Consider the following 14,184-nt stretch of genomic DNA (forward strand, 5'->3'; position numbering starts at 1 on the left):
GTCCCACTTAGACCGGCTACACCCAAACTATTCTGCCGCATCGCCTCCAGACTCCACAAGCAAGATTCAGACTTTTAGAGTAGGGGATTCGGTATATGCCCACAACTACGCCTGGGGAATGCTGTGGATTCCTGCCACAGTGATAGGCATCACTGCCTCTCGCTCTTGCCTCCTAGAGCTCGAGGATGGTAGGAGTTGGAGAAGGCATATTGACCAACTCCGTGGCCACCTCTCCAACTCCACTCTTAGACAACCAGAGGTAACTCCTGCACGAGTTAGCCAAAGCCCTATCCAAACGGAGCAAACCTCTGTTCCAGCGGGAACAGAGGTTTAATCCTATTGGTCGAAAGGTCTGACAGCTCCCTATAAAAGGGCTGCTGTCAGTCTCAAGCTTCGCTGGATTGTTCTCACTTGTACTTAATAAAGAGCTGTTGTTACCGTTAAGCCTGTGTGTTTCGATCCATTGCCCAATCTAACACAGGGTATCTGAGATTTCTCCTGATATGGCTGTGTTTAGGTAGGATTTTATTAAATCGGATTCATAGAAGCTTCACCACACAAGTGCAACTTTGTAGAACATTAAGGAAATGGGAAGAATTTTACTTTCGAAAATGCTGCCTAATTCTAAAGTTATTAGAGCTGGACTGTAAAAATATGAACAGCCACTAGATGGCAAAAAAGAGACACTTTACTGCATCTGGCAATTGTCTGGATTTTGGTAGCTGAGAGACTGTAACCATACCTGGTGCAGCTGTTAAAGATTAAGAGACTTGTCAAAAGTGGTCTTATTGCTTAAACTGTAATAAATTTATAAAATATTTCATTGCATTTTTGTCTTGTTTTTACAAGGAGTCTCCTTAGAAATGTAAAAGGATAGTGGAGTCAGGTTAAACCATTCACCCATTGCATCAGGATAATTACGATGGTGTGAAAGATAAACCAAATATAAAGTCTATATCACTTTTAAAAAGTACACAGGACAAATATTTTTTCATGATTTTAAAAAAAATTAATTACTCGGAAAGTGCTTTGAAAAATCAGATATACAGGGTGAGTAGGTACTATATCTGGTATTCTAAACCTTAGAAAACTACTAGATTACAGCAAGGAGTGAGAGTTTTCTACATCTGCTACACAGCATATTTTAATTTTTTGTATTAGTGTAATTGCTTTTATTTTTTTAAAAAGAATGTGTGCTACACCCAGAGTTACCTGATGAGATGGGCAGCCATAAAAATTAAATAAAATCTGTTTGCTACAATCTGTGGTCATCTGAATTTTACAGCCCATATATGATAGCCATTACCCCAAGGCATATTGGGGAAGTGGGAGGTGGGGATGACTGCCCCTTCTATTTCCTCATATGTGCATTTGATCTGATGAATACATAGAGGTTTGGCAACTGCCATCTTCACTAATATACCCATTCATTGACTTCAAGAGCAGTGGTGGCACAATGGTTAGAACACAATATGGCAGGCTAATTCTGCCGACTGCCAGCAATGCGATCCTGATTAACTCAAGGTTGACTCAGCCTTGGTTGGTAAAATGAGGACCCAGTTTATTGGGGGCAACATGCTGACTCTGTAAACTGCTTAGAGAGGGCTGTAAAGCACTGTAAAGTGGTATATAAGTCTAAGTGCTATTGCTATTCCCCAAGATACCCTTCAGGTGCCATCTTCCAGCCAATCTGGCCTATAGAATTTTGGAGGAAATAATCCAATTCAGATTTATCAGGTCAGAGAATGTCAAACAACAGATTACATTCAATTTACAATTGCTGCTAAGTCTACATGAATGGAATTTTTAATTCTAAACTAATATTCATTTGGAAGAAGAGGATGACTGTGCAATGCAAAAAGGAAGGCTGGCATTTTGCAATGGATGGCATGATACCGTAGTAACAGATTCACACACATATTCACAAAAATCAGGACAATCATAGAATTGGACAGGACCTTGGAGGGTTTCTAGTCCAATCCCTTGTCTAGTGCAGATTCTTCATAACCACCCTGGAAAAATCACTCTTTAATCTTTACTTGAAAACTTCCTGTTATGAAGCATCAATGATTTCAAGAGGCAGGTGTTCTACTATTTAATATTTCCCAGTGAGGAAATGCCTCCTGATTTCAAGTTTGGATCTTCCTTTTTAAAGCTTCCCTCCAATTGTTCTTATCTTTTGTTGGAAGTTATAGGTAAGAAATCCATACTCTCTGCCCTGTGACACCGCTTCATGTATTGAAAGATTGCAATCATGATTCCCCATAGTCTCTTATTTTGTAGGCTTAACAAACCAAGTTTTTCTCATTGTCCTTTGTAGGGTTTAACCTCCAAATCCCTTACTATTTTTGTTACTCTTCTCTGCATTTCTTCCAGTTTCCTTTTTATGTTGTGTCAGCCAGAACTCAACATAGCATTCCAGGTGTAGTGTGACTAATACAGCATTCACCAGTACTATTGCTTCCCATGATCTTGATATTATATCTCTGTGTTTGATACAGTCAAAACCATATTGACTTTTTGGCAGGTGTAGCATACTTTTGGCTCATAAATACCAGTAATCTGTGGTCTATTGGATAACTGTATCTTTCACATAATATTTACACTACCTATCTTGAACCAGGGATTTTCTGACTAATTCTAGAACTTCATATTTCTGCCCAGTGAACAATATTTTGTTGGATAAATTTCAATATTCAAGTTGATTAAGATCCTTTGGAATCCTTCTGAGAGGTTAATAATCTCCCCGAGCTTTGTGTCATCTGTGAATTTTATAAGCATCCCCTCTAGCCCCTCGTCTAAATCACTTGCATCACTTAAATCCCAGAAATTTTTCATATATTTTTGTTGTTTCTTGTAGAAACAAGACAAAAGCTGATAAATCATTAGCTTCTTTGTAAAGTTTTCAAAATTCTGTTATACTACTATTTTGGCCAGAGCAATTCTTCAACCATAAATTATACTAGTAAAGGGGAAAATATAGCTTAATCTTCCATAGTGTTATAATAACAAACCTGGCAGTTAATAACAGAAACTGAGCCTATTTTTATGTCACATCAATTAATGTGATTCAGGAAATATGGACAATAAACCAACAATAGGATTCATTGTGAAAGTTTGTTTTATGATTGGTGACCAATTTATTTAGAACATTGCCAACAATTAATGAGGATGACAATTTGTATAATTTTAGCATGCTGACACATATGGCTTAACTTCACAGTCAGTTCTAGGTAACTTGCTGGAATAATTATATATATATATTTCTGTCTGGATGGTTTTCTGTGATCAGCCGAATGACAGAAACAGGGAGTAGTGAGCTCCCTCCCATATTTGGGCATACCAGGGGTTGCAACACAAATACATACCTATTTCCCTGGCCTTGCTGATAAGGAAGAGAGCCTGTGGCTTAGTGGCAATTACATCGGCCTGGTATGCAATACAGCCCTGGTTCGAATCCCAGTAAGGGTATGGCTAGCTGATGAGAGCTAAATAGCTTGAAATGGATCCATACTAATCTCCCTTTATTTATTTATCAGTACAAATACAACACAAATATAAAAAGGCAACATTAAAAATAAAAATATGGTTTTCTGCCTGCATGGTCTTCTGTGATAAGCCGAAGGACAGAAATGAGGGAGTAGTGACCTTCCTCCCATATTTAGGCATACCAGAGGTTGTAACACAAATACATATACATATACATATATGTGTGTGTGTGTGTGTGTGTGTGTTGTATTTGTGCTGATAAATAAATAAAGGGAGACTAGTATAGATCTATTTCAAGCTATTTAGCTCTCATCAGCTAGCCATACCCTTACTGGGATTTGAACCTGGGGTGTATTACATATTAGGCAGAAGTGTTAGCCACTAAGCCACAGGTTCACCTCCTTATCAGCTGAGCCAGGGAAATAGGCTCATTCATTAATGAGCCGAAGGACAGAAAGGGGGAGTAGTGAGCTCCCTCCCATATTTGGGCATACCAGGGGTTGTAACACACATAAATACATACATACATACATACATACATACATACATACATACATACATATAATATCTTTAATAGGTTTCTTGTTATCTAGGCAGCAATATGTTGATGACTTTTGCCTAGTACCATAATTGCATAATTTGGATTTGCTTTGTTTGAGTACATATGTACACTTTATGTTTGTTTCTCTTAATGCCAATGAAGATCTGCAGCTTTTATATCAACTAGTCCAATGTAGGATATGACTTCATAGGAGCAAAAAGAAGCAGGTGTGCCAGATCCAGAATACAAAACTCCAGGTAACAATTAGATGGAAGCAGAAATCTATAGAAAAACCAAGTGGTTGATCAGATTTTTTAAGCCCTACAAAATCTCCAGGAAGAGAGAAGTAAACTGTAACCTATATGAGCCTTTTGTTTTAAAAATAATAGCTGGCTCTCTATTTCTGCCGTTCTGTATGCATTTCTAATATGATGCCAGGTTTGGCTAAATTCCATGCCAGTCCTTGGAGACTTCTTGGTTCTTGACAGTTTCCAACCACAAATCTGCTCCATTGATGGAGCAGATGGCAAATAGACTGATTGGCGTAAGTACATTAAAAGAACTGTCAGCAGGAATAGGTCATAAAGAAGGAAAGATATAAGTTCAGCTCAGTTAACAAATTAAGGGAGGTAATAAGAAGTCGGAGTATGGGCTTAAAAACTTTAGACCATCTCTTTTCCACTGAGCATGACAACTTTAAGTGCAAAAGAGAGCAGCTTGTGTTCCCTTCTCAAGAGATTAGGTAGCAGAAGGAGTGAGTGGGAGGTCAGTCATCGTAACCTGGGAACAGCTGTGCTGTGAATTGCTCTAAACTGGGACAGACTGAGGAAACAAGACCCTCTTGAAACACTTTGGCTTCATGGGAAAACATATTTTCCTCAACATCCTAACAGTAAAGAGAAACAAATCTGTAGTAGGATAGCATGGCAGAAATGAATACTGAACTGGAGCCTGGGTGATTATTCTGCAGTTTTTCAATATACAATTTTAGAAGGTGTGTATTCAATCATTTCTTTACCTAGTATCATAATTTATAGAAAAGCACACGGTTTCTTGCCAAATATGTTGATATTGCTCCATGTAGCACTCATACTGCACTGTTAAGTTGGTAGTCAGAATGGGCAGATGACTGTTTATGGAGGGCACAACAGAGGGCCCTCCCCACTCACCTTCAAAGTGACCTCAAAGTAACTTCAAAGTGTGTTTCCTAACTCAAGTTCAAAGAACCTTTTTTTCCCTCATTTGTCTCAAACACTGCTGCCTCAACCCAACTCTGTGTATTTTGTAACTAGCACTACATCAGTTTAAGTTACATACAATAGGAGTTTGTTGTGAGATAAAAAACAGAAGTAGAAAACAATGGTTGCCACCCTGAGCTCTTTAAGAAAGACAACAATACATTTGGTTCTTGATGTCAGAAAAAATAATGTTCTGCTATATCATACAAACTAAGGGCAGTAAAGAAGATGATAACTATAAACTTTAGTAGAGGCAAGCAGCATAAAATATGGATGACAGAATTATTGATGAATTGATTTTCAAATCTGAGGTGACAATGAAGTGAACATTTTTAATGTGATTAACTACTCATTTTTAACTGACTAATTAAGTAACCAGAAAGAATATATGAATACTTTTTAAACCATATTTTCAGAATGCTTAATAGTATTTTTGCTTGACTAAAATAAAATTTAAAAGCCACAGAAATTATTTGATTCTTATTTAGAAAATTACCTTGATCATATAGTATGCGCAATGCTAGTCAAGGCTCCAAATGTATTCCTGAGATATTTACCATGCATTCTGTTTTCTTAGATGCTGGCCTAGAATTGGTTTTTATGGCTTGCTAACAACGCAAGAGAGAAGGGGACAGTCTTTTCACCAGCATGTGATGAGTGTATCTAAGGTAAAAATAGTAAACTATGGCCCACCAGAAGCTATTCGACTCCATAATTCCACCAACCTAAAGTAGCATGGCTAATGGCTAAAAAAGATGAGAAATATAATGTACCAACACCAGGAGGGTCTACCCAATCTTGCTTTGAGTGCCATCAATAAATACCAGTGAATTTGGGTTTAACAACATTTAAAATAAGATAGAAGTCCCAAAAGTGCTTTTTCAAGAGGCAATTGGACTTTCTTTCTTCTTCTTTTTAAACAAAAAGTCCAGTTGCCTCTTTAAAAAGCACTTTTGGGACTAGATGACTGAGAATCTCCATAGACAATGAGATGAAAAAGTAATGGGAACATACTGTAATATTTTATACTGACAATTTTTTTCTAAAAAGATATACAGTGCCAGAGTTGGAACAAATATTTTGCTAATAAGAATTTTTAAGAGACATTTGAGCATCTTACCATTGCTGGATTTAGTGTCCTTCAGACAATCAGGTGTTGACAGTCTGCAAATTGGAAATGGGCAAAAAACCACAGCAATCTTTTGTTCTAATGTGGAACTCTGTTGATTGTAGTCTTTAAAAAATAAACTGTGGATAATGGAAAAAAAAAACCAAAGGAATTCTTTAGCACTATATGAAGCAGCTATTCAATCTACCAAATTAATATTACCATTTTTCAACACTTGTATTGTTTACATAGTAATGCTGTGTATAATGAGTCCAGGGAGCAGGATTAACTATATCAGCAAACTCAAATGTTAGGTTATGTCTGAAATGCAATCAAAATAAAGCCACTGAGAAATAAAAGGGAGGTATTAATAAAGAGTTGTTGAAGTTTACAGAATTAAATAAAATGTATGTGGAAAACTCTCAGCCTTCTTTCCTATGCTTCAATAGTCCAACGAGGACAAAATATTGTACGGCTATTAGGAGCAAAACTGTTCAGGTGTAAACTATTTGCAGCATTTCTCAAAATAAAGCAACCATATTTCAAGAGATTTCATTTAGAATGGAACAAAATATACTTTCTGTTTTAAGTATTTTGCTTTGAATGTTAAGTATCCTCTAGAAAGCTTCCAGAATTCATCCTTGTTTCAAAAGCAAAATATAAACACACATGCATATGTCCAACTCCTATTAGCTAAGGCCTGAAATAATGGATGTTAGGCTTGAGCAACGTTTTTGATTTTATTCCAAAAAAGATGGTCTAGAATGCTCAGAGGGACAGCAAATGTAGCATCTGTTTGACACTTTTTAAGACAAGGATATAGTTTCCCTGGAACATGTGGCAGCTGCAAAGTGACAACCATACAGTGCCAGGAAAAGACATGACTCTTTATGACTTGGGAAGGAGAATTGATAATGTTTTAATGGCATATTACCGTACATTATCTCAAACCTTGTCTAACCAAACAGTGCTGCTGAGGATCTGTCTCCCTGTCTGAAGACCGTGGAGGTCCAGATTGGGAAGAAGAGATCTGAATCTGGATTTAGATTTTGTGGCCACTGGGTCCATCATTGATTCTGGAAGGTATTGCTCCACCCCAACAGTATCACTGTACAACACTGGGATCTTCCTAGATACAGGGCTTCTGCATGAAGAGCAGATAACAGCTATGGCTTGGAGGGGTTTTGCACAAATAGATCTTGTACACCAGTGTATGCATTCCTGGATTGGAATGCCGTACACACAGTCATTCATGCCATGGTCACCTCAGCTAGTTGTTTACAAGAGACAGAAAATTGTAGACACACATACTAAAAACATCAGGAGAATAAGAGGTAATTGTAGTGATTAGGATATCTGTTGCTCTCCCCGCTTCCCCATGTCATGCCATCCATTCAAAGGGTTGTAGTTGGGGCAATCGATTGCAAAGGTTATTCTGATTTGTGGACGGTGATTGCTGAATCCATTATTCTTCTTTTCATTCCTACCATTACATTACAAGCATGTGGGATTTATTTGTTTGGCAAGTGCTAGCAGTTTAACTTTCCTCCCTTTTTGGTACACAGTGCAGCTGAGCTACTGAGATCCTAAATTACATATTGGAGGCTGAGTTCAATGGAGAATTTTAAATTAGACAGTGGACAAATTATACATTCTGTTCATTGTCAAGTGAGATTAAGAAACAGCTTGTATTATCTCATTCTACACTGGATTTGTGCTTTGCATTGAATTAGAGTTCAGACCTATTTTCTGCCCCAGGCTGGTACCTATGTATGGCCTCCCAGGGGTTTTAACATGGTTTTAAAACTTTATATTAATATTTTATTCTGCTCCTCTGTTATAGCAGTTAGGATGTCTTTAGCCTTTAAGGGGTTGTTATATTATAGCTCATGATTTGACCAGCTTATAACATCCTTTCCTAGCCTATTGTCTTCTGGCTCCAGAATCATTGGATTTCATCTCTCATAATCCTCAATCTCATTTGGTTCTTCAGATCTTTAGACTTGTGTCACATTGAATTCTGTGATTCACATATAGGTTTTACTTGTCTTCAATTCGATTATGCTTGTTACCCCAAGAACAGGTTACAGGTAGTTACAATCATTCAGTCAAAATCATGATGCTAGGTGAATCTCACAGCCAAACTCAGTGATAAAATAAATCTTCTGCTGCAGAGCATAATCTCCAGCACACAATCTCATAATTCCTTCTCAATGAGCAGGTGGCAGTCATGGCTAGGAGAGCCTTTGCACAACTTCATATTGTGTGCCAGTTGTACCCTTTCCTGGATTGGGAGTCCCTGAGCTCAATCACTCAAACCCTGGTCATCTTATATTTGGACTATGCAATGTGTTCCAAATGGAACACATTGCATAGTCCCCTTGAAGAGGATCTGGAAGTTTTAGTCAGTGCAGAATGCAGTTGCGTGGACAGTTCTTAGGGCCCTTAGGATGGCCTATTTATATAACTGTTCCATGAGCTGCACTCGCTGCCACTTTGTTCCTGGGTCCAATTCAAGGTGTTGGTTATCACCTTCAAAGTCCTTCATGGCATGGGTCCTGGCTATCTGAGAAACTGGCTTGCCCCAGTGGGATTAATCCACTCCATTCATGCTGGCAAAAGGGGCATGCTGTAGATCCCATCAGCCAAGGAATTTCAGCTGACAGAGTCCTTTTGTGCTGTGGTTCCTATTCTCTTGCCCCCGAGGTCAGATCTGTTCCCACTCTTTTGGGTCTTCTGAAAGGCCTTGAAGACATGGCTGTACCAATTTGCCTGGGGCTGTAATGGGGGTATGGCAGTGACGTGCAGTGAGGTTTATGGCTGGTGAGGCACTGACAAAGTGGATCTGTTTTGCAAGGGAGGTGGAATATAATTGGTGAAATAAATTTATCAGTATTCAACTGGGAGGGACAATTAATGTGCATGTGTTTTTATGCATTTTTCTTGTTTAGTTTTGCTTTGTACTCTCCTTTTTTCTTTTGGAGTTTGTATTTTAATTGTGGAAATAAAATAAAATAAAATTGCAAAAGAAGAAGAGAGAATTATGTCAAAGGAAATGACAGATTGATCCTTTTTTCATAGCCGGCTTTGGAAAGCAAACAACAACAATAACAAACAAACTCTATCACATTGTATAGATTCAGGAGGGATTTTTCCTTGACAAGGAAAATGATATGGAGAATTAATTTTCCTTCTTCCTTTGCATAATTGTCTTGATCAGGTTGCCATGAAGTAGGAAGTAATGCAGTTTGTTACAAATTGTATGCATTATTTATGTTAGCTCTTCTAACTCCAATGGCTGTCAGAATATTTTGGATCAAATTGGGTAATATCTGTCCTAGCTTTTATCTCCACCACTTAAAAAGCAATAGCAAAAGAAAAAATGGAAATAGGAATGTCTTTTATATTTGCAAAATATGTCTGTATCTTAATTTGGTTATGACTCTAAAGCCCTACACGGCATTGGAACAGTTACTTGAGAAACCACCTCACCCATATCACATTGTCCCATTCCACCTGGTCAGGCAGAGAAGATATTTTATGGACTTTGTCAGTTGAAGAATTTTGACTGGCAAAATCCAGGAGGAGAATTTTCTTTGCCATTGGCCTTGCAAGAATTGGTCAGCACTGCATGAAGACCTGCATGCTCTTTGTGAAGCATTGGATTGGTCTACAGCCACTCATTACAAAGCAATTTTAACATCCTGATGCAGGGAGATGAAACTGAAGACTGATTGACATCCGGAAAAACCTATCCGATAAGATCCAATAAAAGGGGCAGAACCAGGCAACTACAAGCCAATTACCTGCTTACCAACAAACTTTGAAATTGCAACTTTCAAAGAGGAACAAAGCACTAGCTGCTGATTCCCTAGAGGATATTGGACAACTGTAAGAGAGCGAAAACCAACTTGAATGCAGCTTGGATTGATTAAAAGAAAGCATTCAATTCCCTGCCACATTGGTTAATTAAGTGCCTAGAAATAGCAGGCCTTAATATAGATAGTCCTTAACTTATGTCCCTAAAGAAACCTGCCCATTACAGCCATAAACTATGACAGCTGTAAAAGGGCTGATGTGACTGACCTAATTTTATGATCTTTTTTTGCAGCAGTAGTTAAGCTAACACTGAGGTTGTAAAATGATCACCATGATTGTTAAGAGAACACCATAGTTATTAAGCAAACAAATTGTTCACCATGGGCCAATTTTGCCAAAAATCCCAGAATCATAAACTGCAGTCAGTTTACTGGGGACACTACAGATGACTGTAAATGTGGACTGGTTGCTGAGTGCCCCAAATGCAATCATGTGACCACAGGGAGGAATGCCCAGCTGTCAGAACTCCAGAATCCAGTAATAAGTACCCCTGGAGAGATCCATCATAACCTCAAACAATTGCTAAGAGAGAAAGAAACACAAAACATTGAATGTTTCTGATGATGTCTTCTGATTTCATCAGATTCTCGCCTTTTGCAATCACTTCAGAAGTAAGAAACTCATTCCATCTTGCCTCTTGGAATTTAAGTGTGTGCACTACTGGAAGGCAGATATTACTAGTTCAAATAGTGTGTTCTTTGAATTTGAAATGCATGAATTAATTTCGGCAATGGAATTGGGAATCTGACTGAAAAAAAGGCAGTCATGGAATTTCAAATCCTGCAGGGGATTTACCCCTAGAGTAATTCTTACATGTTCTGGATCAACTGTTCCATAGCTGTGATTATCAAAGTCTCTGCTACCTAGCTGTTAATCTTGAATAAATCTTCTTAATGACCACCCTCTTGTTTAACATTAAAATATCTATGTAATGAAACTGCAGTTACATTGGATAAGTCATTTGTGGTTACTGCTGACAGAAGCATACATTTGTGGCAATAATACCTTTGGCACCATGTTTGAAATAAAATATATCCTTCCTCACATATCAGGAAAGGATTGATGAATCACACTTCTATAATACTGCAATATTTTAGTTCACCAAATGGTTTAATTCTGCATGCTATTGCTCACTACGAAATGTAGCTGAATGTATTGATCACAATTTAGTAGTAGAAAATACTACACTTCTTTCTTTATAGTGATGAGTGAACCTTGTCATCATATTTTTTATATTCGGCTATTCCATATGTATAATATTTAGAGAATACAAATGTTTCACTGAATCAAAGGGGTAAAGAGGGACGGGGTAAAAACAACAGCAAGGAGATAAGCTTAGAAGAAGCAAACAAACAATTTATATTCCTAGACGATGCAAATACTCAAACTTGCAATCAGATCCAAATTATGAAATTTCTCAGTCTATATTATATTAATAAGATGCCAAGATACATAAACAGTACTTATCCATAATTTCTTTCCATCATGCAATCTGAATTAAAAAGCCTTCAGATATGTAAAACAGTTTTTCCCCAGCTATGCTTAATTTATATTCCACATGAAAAATATAATGTTGCTGTTTTGATATATTCCAGTACAAGCATAGAGGGATTTCTCATATAAAAGATCTGAACGGAACCCAAAGGAATGTGAATAAGTTGAGTTAAACCTTTCATTTCAGGGTTTCAGCCAATTTCAAGTAAATGATTCCAGGACAGAAATCATGTTCAGATAAGATATCTGCAATCCATTCAGTTAATTTAGAACTGATCAACTATATATGCAGAGTGTTAAGCAAAATTAAAATCCAGAGAGTGTTCTTGACATGAGAATAGATAGGATATACATATATGTTAGGCATATTAAAAGCAAAGGAGTGCCAGTGAGGGAGGGAGGGGACGAAGGAGAAGGAAGCTTTCTTTACATGGTGCCTGTTGCCTGGCAACCCAGAAAAGAGAGAACACTTCCTTCCTCTTTGTTTCCTTTCCTCTCACAGTCAAAAGGACCATTCTCTAATGTGTGGGTAGTAGAAGAAGCCAATGCTGCATCACATAGTTTATTTTCCTGGAGTATACCGATCTGTACACTTATATGAATATTCCATCCCGTCTTTCTTTCTTTCTTTTTTTCCATTCAAGGCTTTTTATTTTTTAATACAAATTATACATATTATAGGAACAAAGAGTTCTCCGGGTCTTTTCTTTTACATCCTCTCAATTACATAGTCCTTTTTACATCATAGTTTTGTTCTCCGTCCCGTCTTTCTGTAGATATGTATAAACCAGTTATTAAATACGGTTTGGAGAGTCTAATATATCCCATATATTTTGTTTAGCCTTTTTTCAATACCATGGCTCAAAAATTATTTTGATTCTGACATTTGAATAGATTTTATTCTTTGTATTTTTTAAATTCACAATTTCTAAGCGTGGTCCATTCGTGTCATTTATAAAGAAACATTTTATTTCTGTTTTTTAAAACCGATATACACATCTGCACACACAAAAATGTGAATACTGCATTGTGGCAACATCAGTTCAATCTTGTTATTATTTATTTCAAAATAAGCCCAGCGCCCTTTGGGATTTATTTTTAGGTAAGATTTTAAAAGCTTGTAGTAACAGAAGATATTAAATGGGGAAGTAACCAATTTTACCTTTTTTAAGGGTAAGCAAAGAAATGAAGGTGGAAAAAGGGACTCCTTGCTAAATTCTAAATTTTTACAAATAGGCATCATAATTACGAATAAATATACTCTTCATCCCGATTTTCTAGTAAAGGGAATATGACTACTTCCAAAAAACAGTATTTCTACAAACTTACTAAATATGGCAAAAAGAAAGACAAGTCTATGGAAAGAGTGCCATTTCACACACTGTTGTAACATGGCAACCAAATCTCCCTCAGCTTTGTTAGGCTTCCTAATCTGTATGCTTTGCTACAGCTTCCAACCACTGGGTTAGTACCATGGCAACCCCATGATCTTTAAACACATGAGTTTCTGCTGTGATCCCAAATTAAGACATCAGCAATGATGTGTGTGTATGAGAGAGAGAGTGAGAGTGAGAGAGGGAGACATCTTGGTCACTTAGAAACATTTTATTACATTCCATTCCTTTATGAATCTCTGCACTTTCTCATTTTTTATTATTGTCTATATTTTAATATGTCTGTTCCAGTCAATGGAAATTCTATTACTCCATTTTTAATTCACTGTTGATTTGAACTATCATCCTGATCCTGGTTGACTGTTGCTGGAGGAACAAAGGGAATACTCATGTAAATCTCAAACCCTAGCTAAATCAATTAATCAGTTGACCTAAAGGTTAAATTCACCTGAATTTGTTTAAGTGTAATTCCCTGGATCAATTAAGTTCACTTTGTTTTGTGAATATTTCCTGGAGACTTAAATGTTCTCTTTCCATTCATGTGAAATAATGTCTTTGAGAAAACTCCCACAAACATCCCTGCGCCACAAAAAAATACATCCAAAGCAGACACAGACCAGAGTTTCTGCACATTGTAGTTCTTTCATAATTGAATATCTTCCCAGGGAAATGATATGGCTATGAATATACATGTATGTGGACATATTGAGGATTAACTTACAAAATCATTGTAAAAGTATGAAAAATATGTTTGCATTATTGATTCAAAGACAAGTGTTTCATATGTACTCCAGTATGCTGCAAAGCACTTCTTAGAACAGGGGTGTCAAACTCGTATTGTCACAGCAGCATCACATGATGTATCGTGACTTTTGCCTTCATTAAACTGGGCCTGGGCCTGGCCAGCACGTGATGCATCTGGCCTGCGGGCCGCAAGACAGCCCTGTCTTAGAAGAATTTCCAGAGCTAAATAATCCACCCCATTCTATTTTATCTCCTCCCCTCCCCTCCCCTCCCCTCCCTCCCCCTCCCTCCCTCCCA

General features: G+C 37.4%; 1 protein-coding gene across 2 annotated transcripts in view; it reads right to left on the reverse strand.

Moving 5' to 3' along the window:
• The window catches only part of LRRN2 (leucine rich repeat neuronal 2), a 155,809-nt gene that overhangs the window by 45,074 nt on the left and 96,551 nt on the right, over window positions 1–14,184 (reverse strand). The window contains exon 2 of one of the 2 annotated variants that reach the window (XM_081946680.1): window positions 6,389–6,516. The gene's annotated coding sequence lies outside the window, so the exon portion shown is untranslated. Of the gene's footprint in view, window positions 1–6,373; window positions 6,517–14,184 lie in introns of both variants that reach the window. The other variant, XM_081946681.1, reaches the window with a different exon arrangement.

The sequence above is a fragment of the Natrix helvetica genome (assembly GCF_964273705.1).
Source record: "Natrix helvetica genome assembly, chromosome: 3".
Lineage (NCBI taxonomy): Eukaryota > Metazoa > Chordata > Lepidosauria > Squamata > Natricidae > Natrix > Natrix helvetica.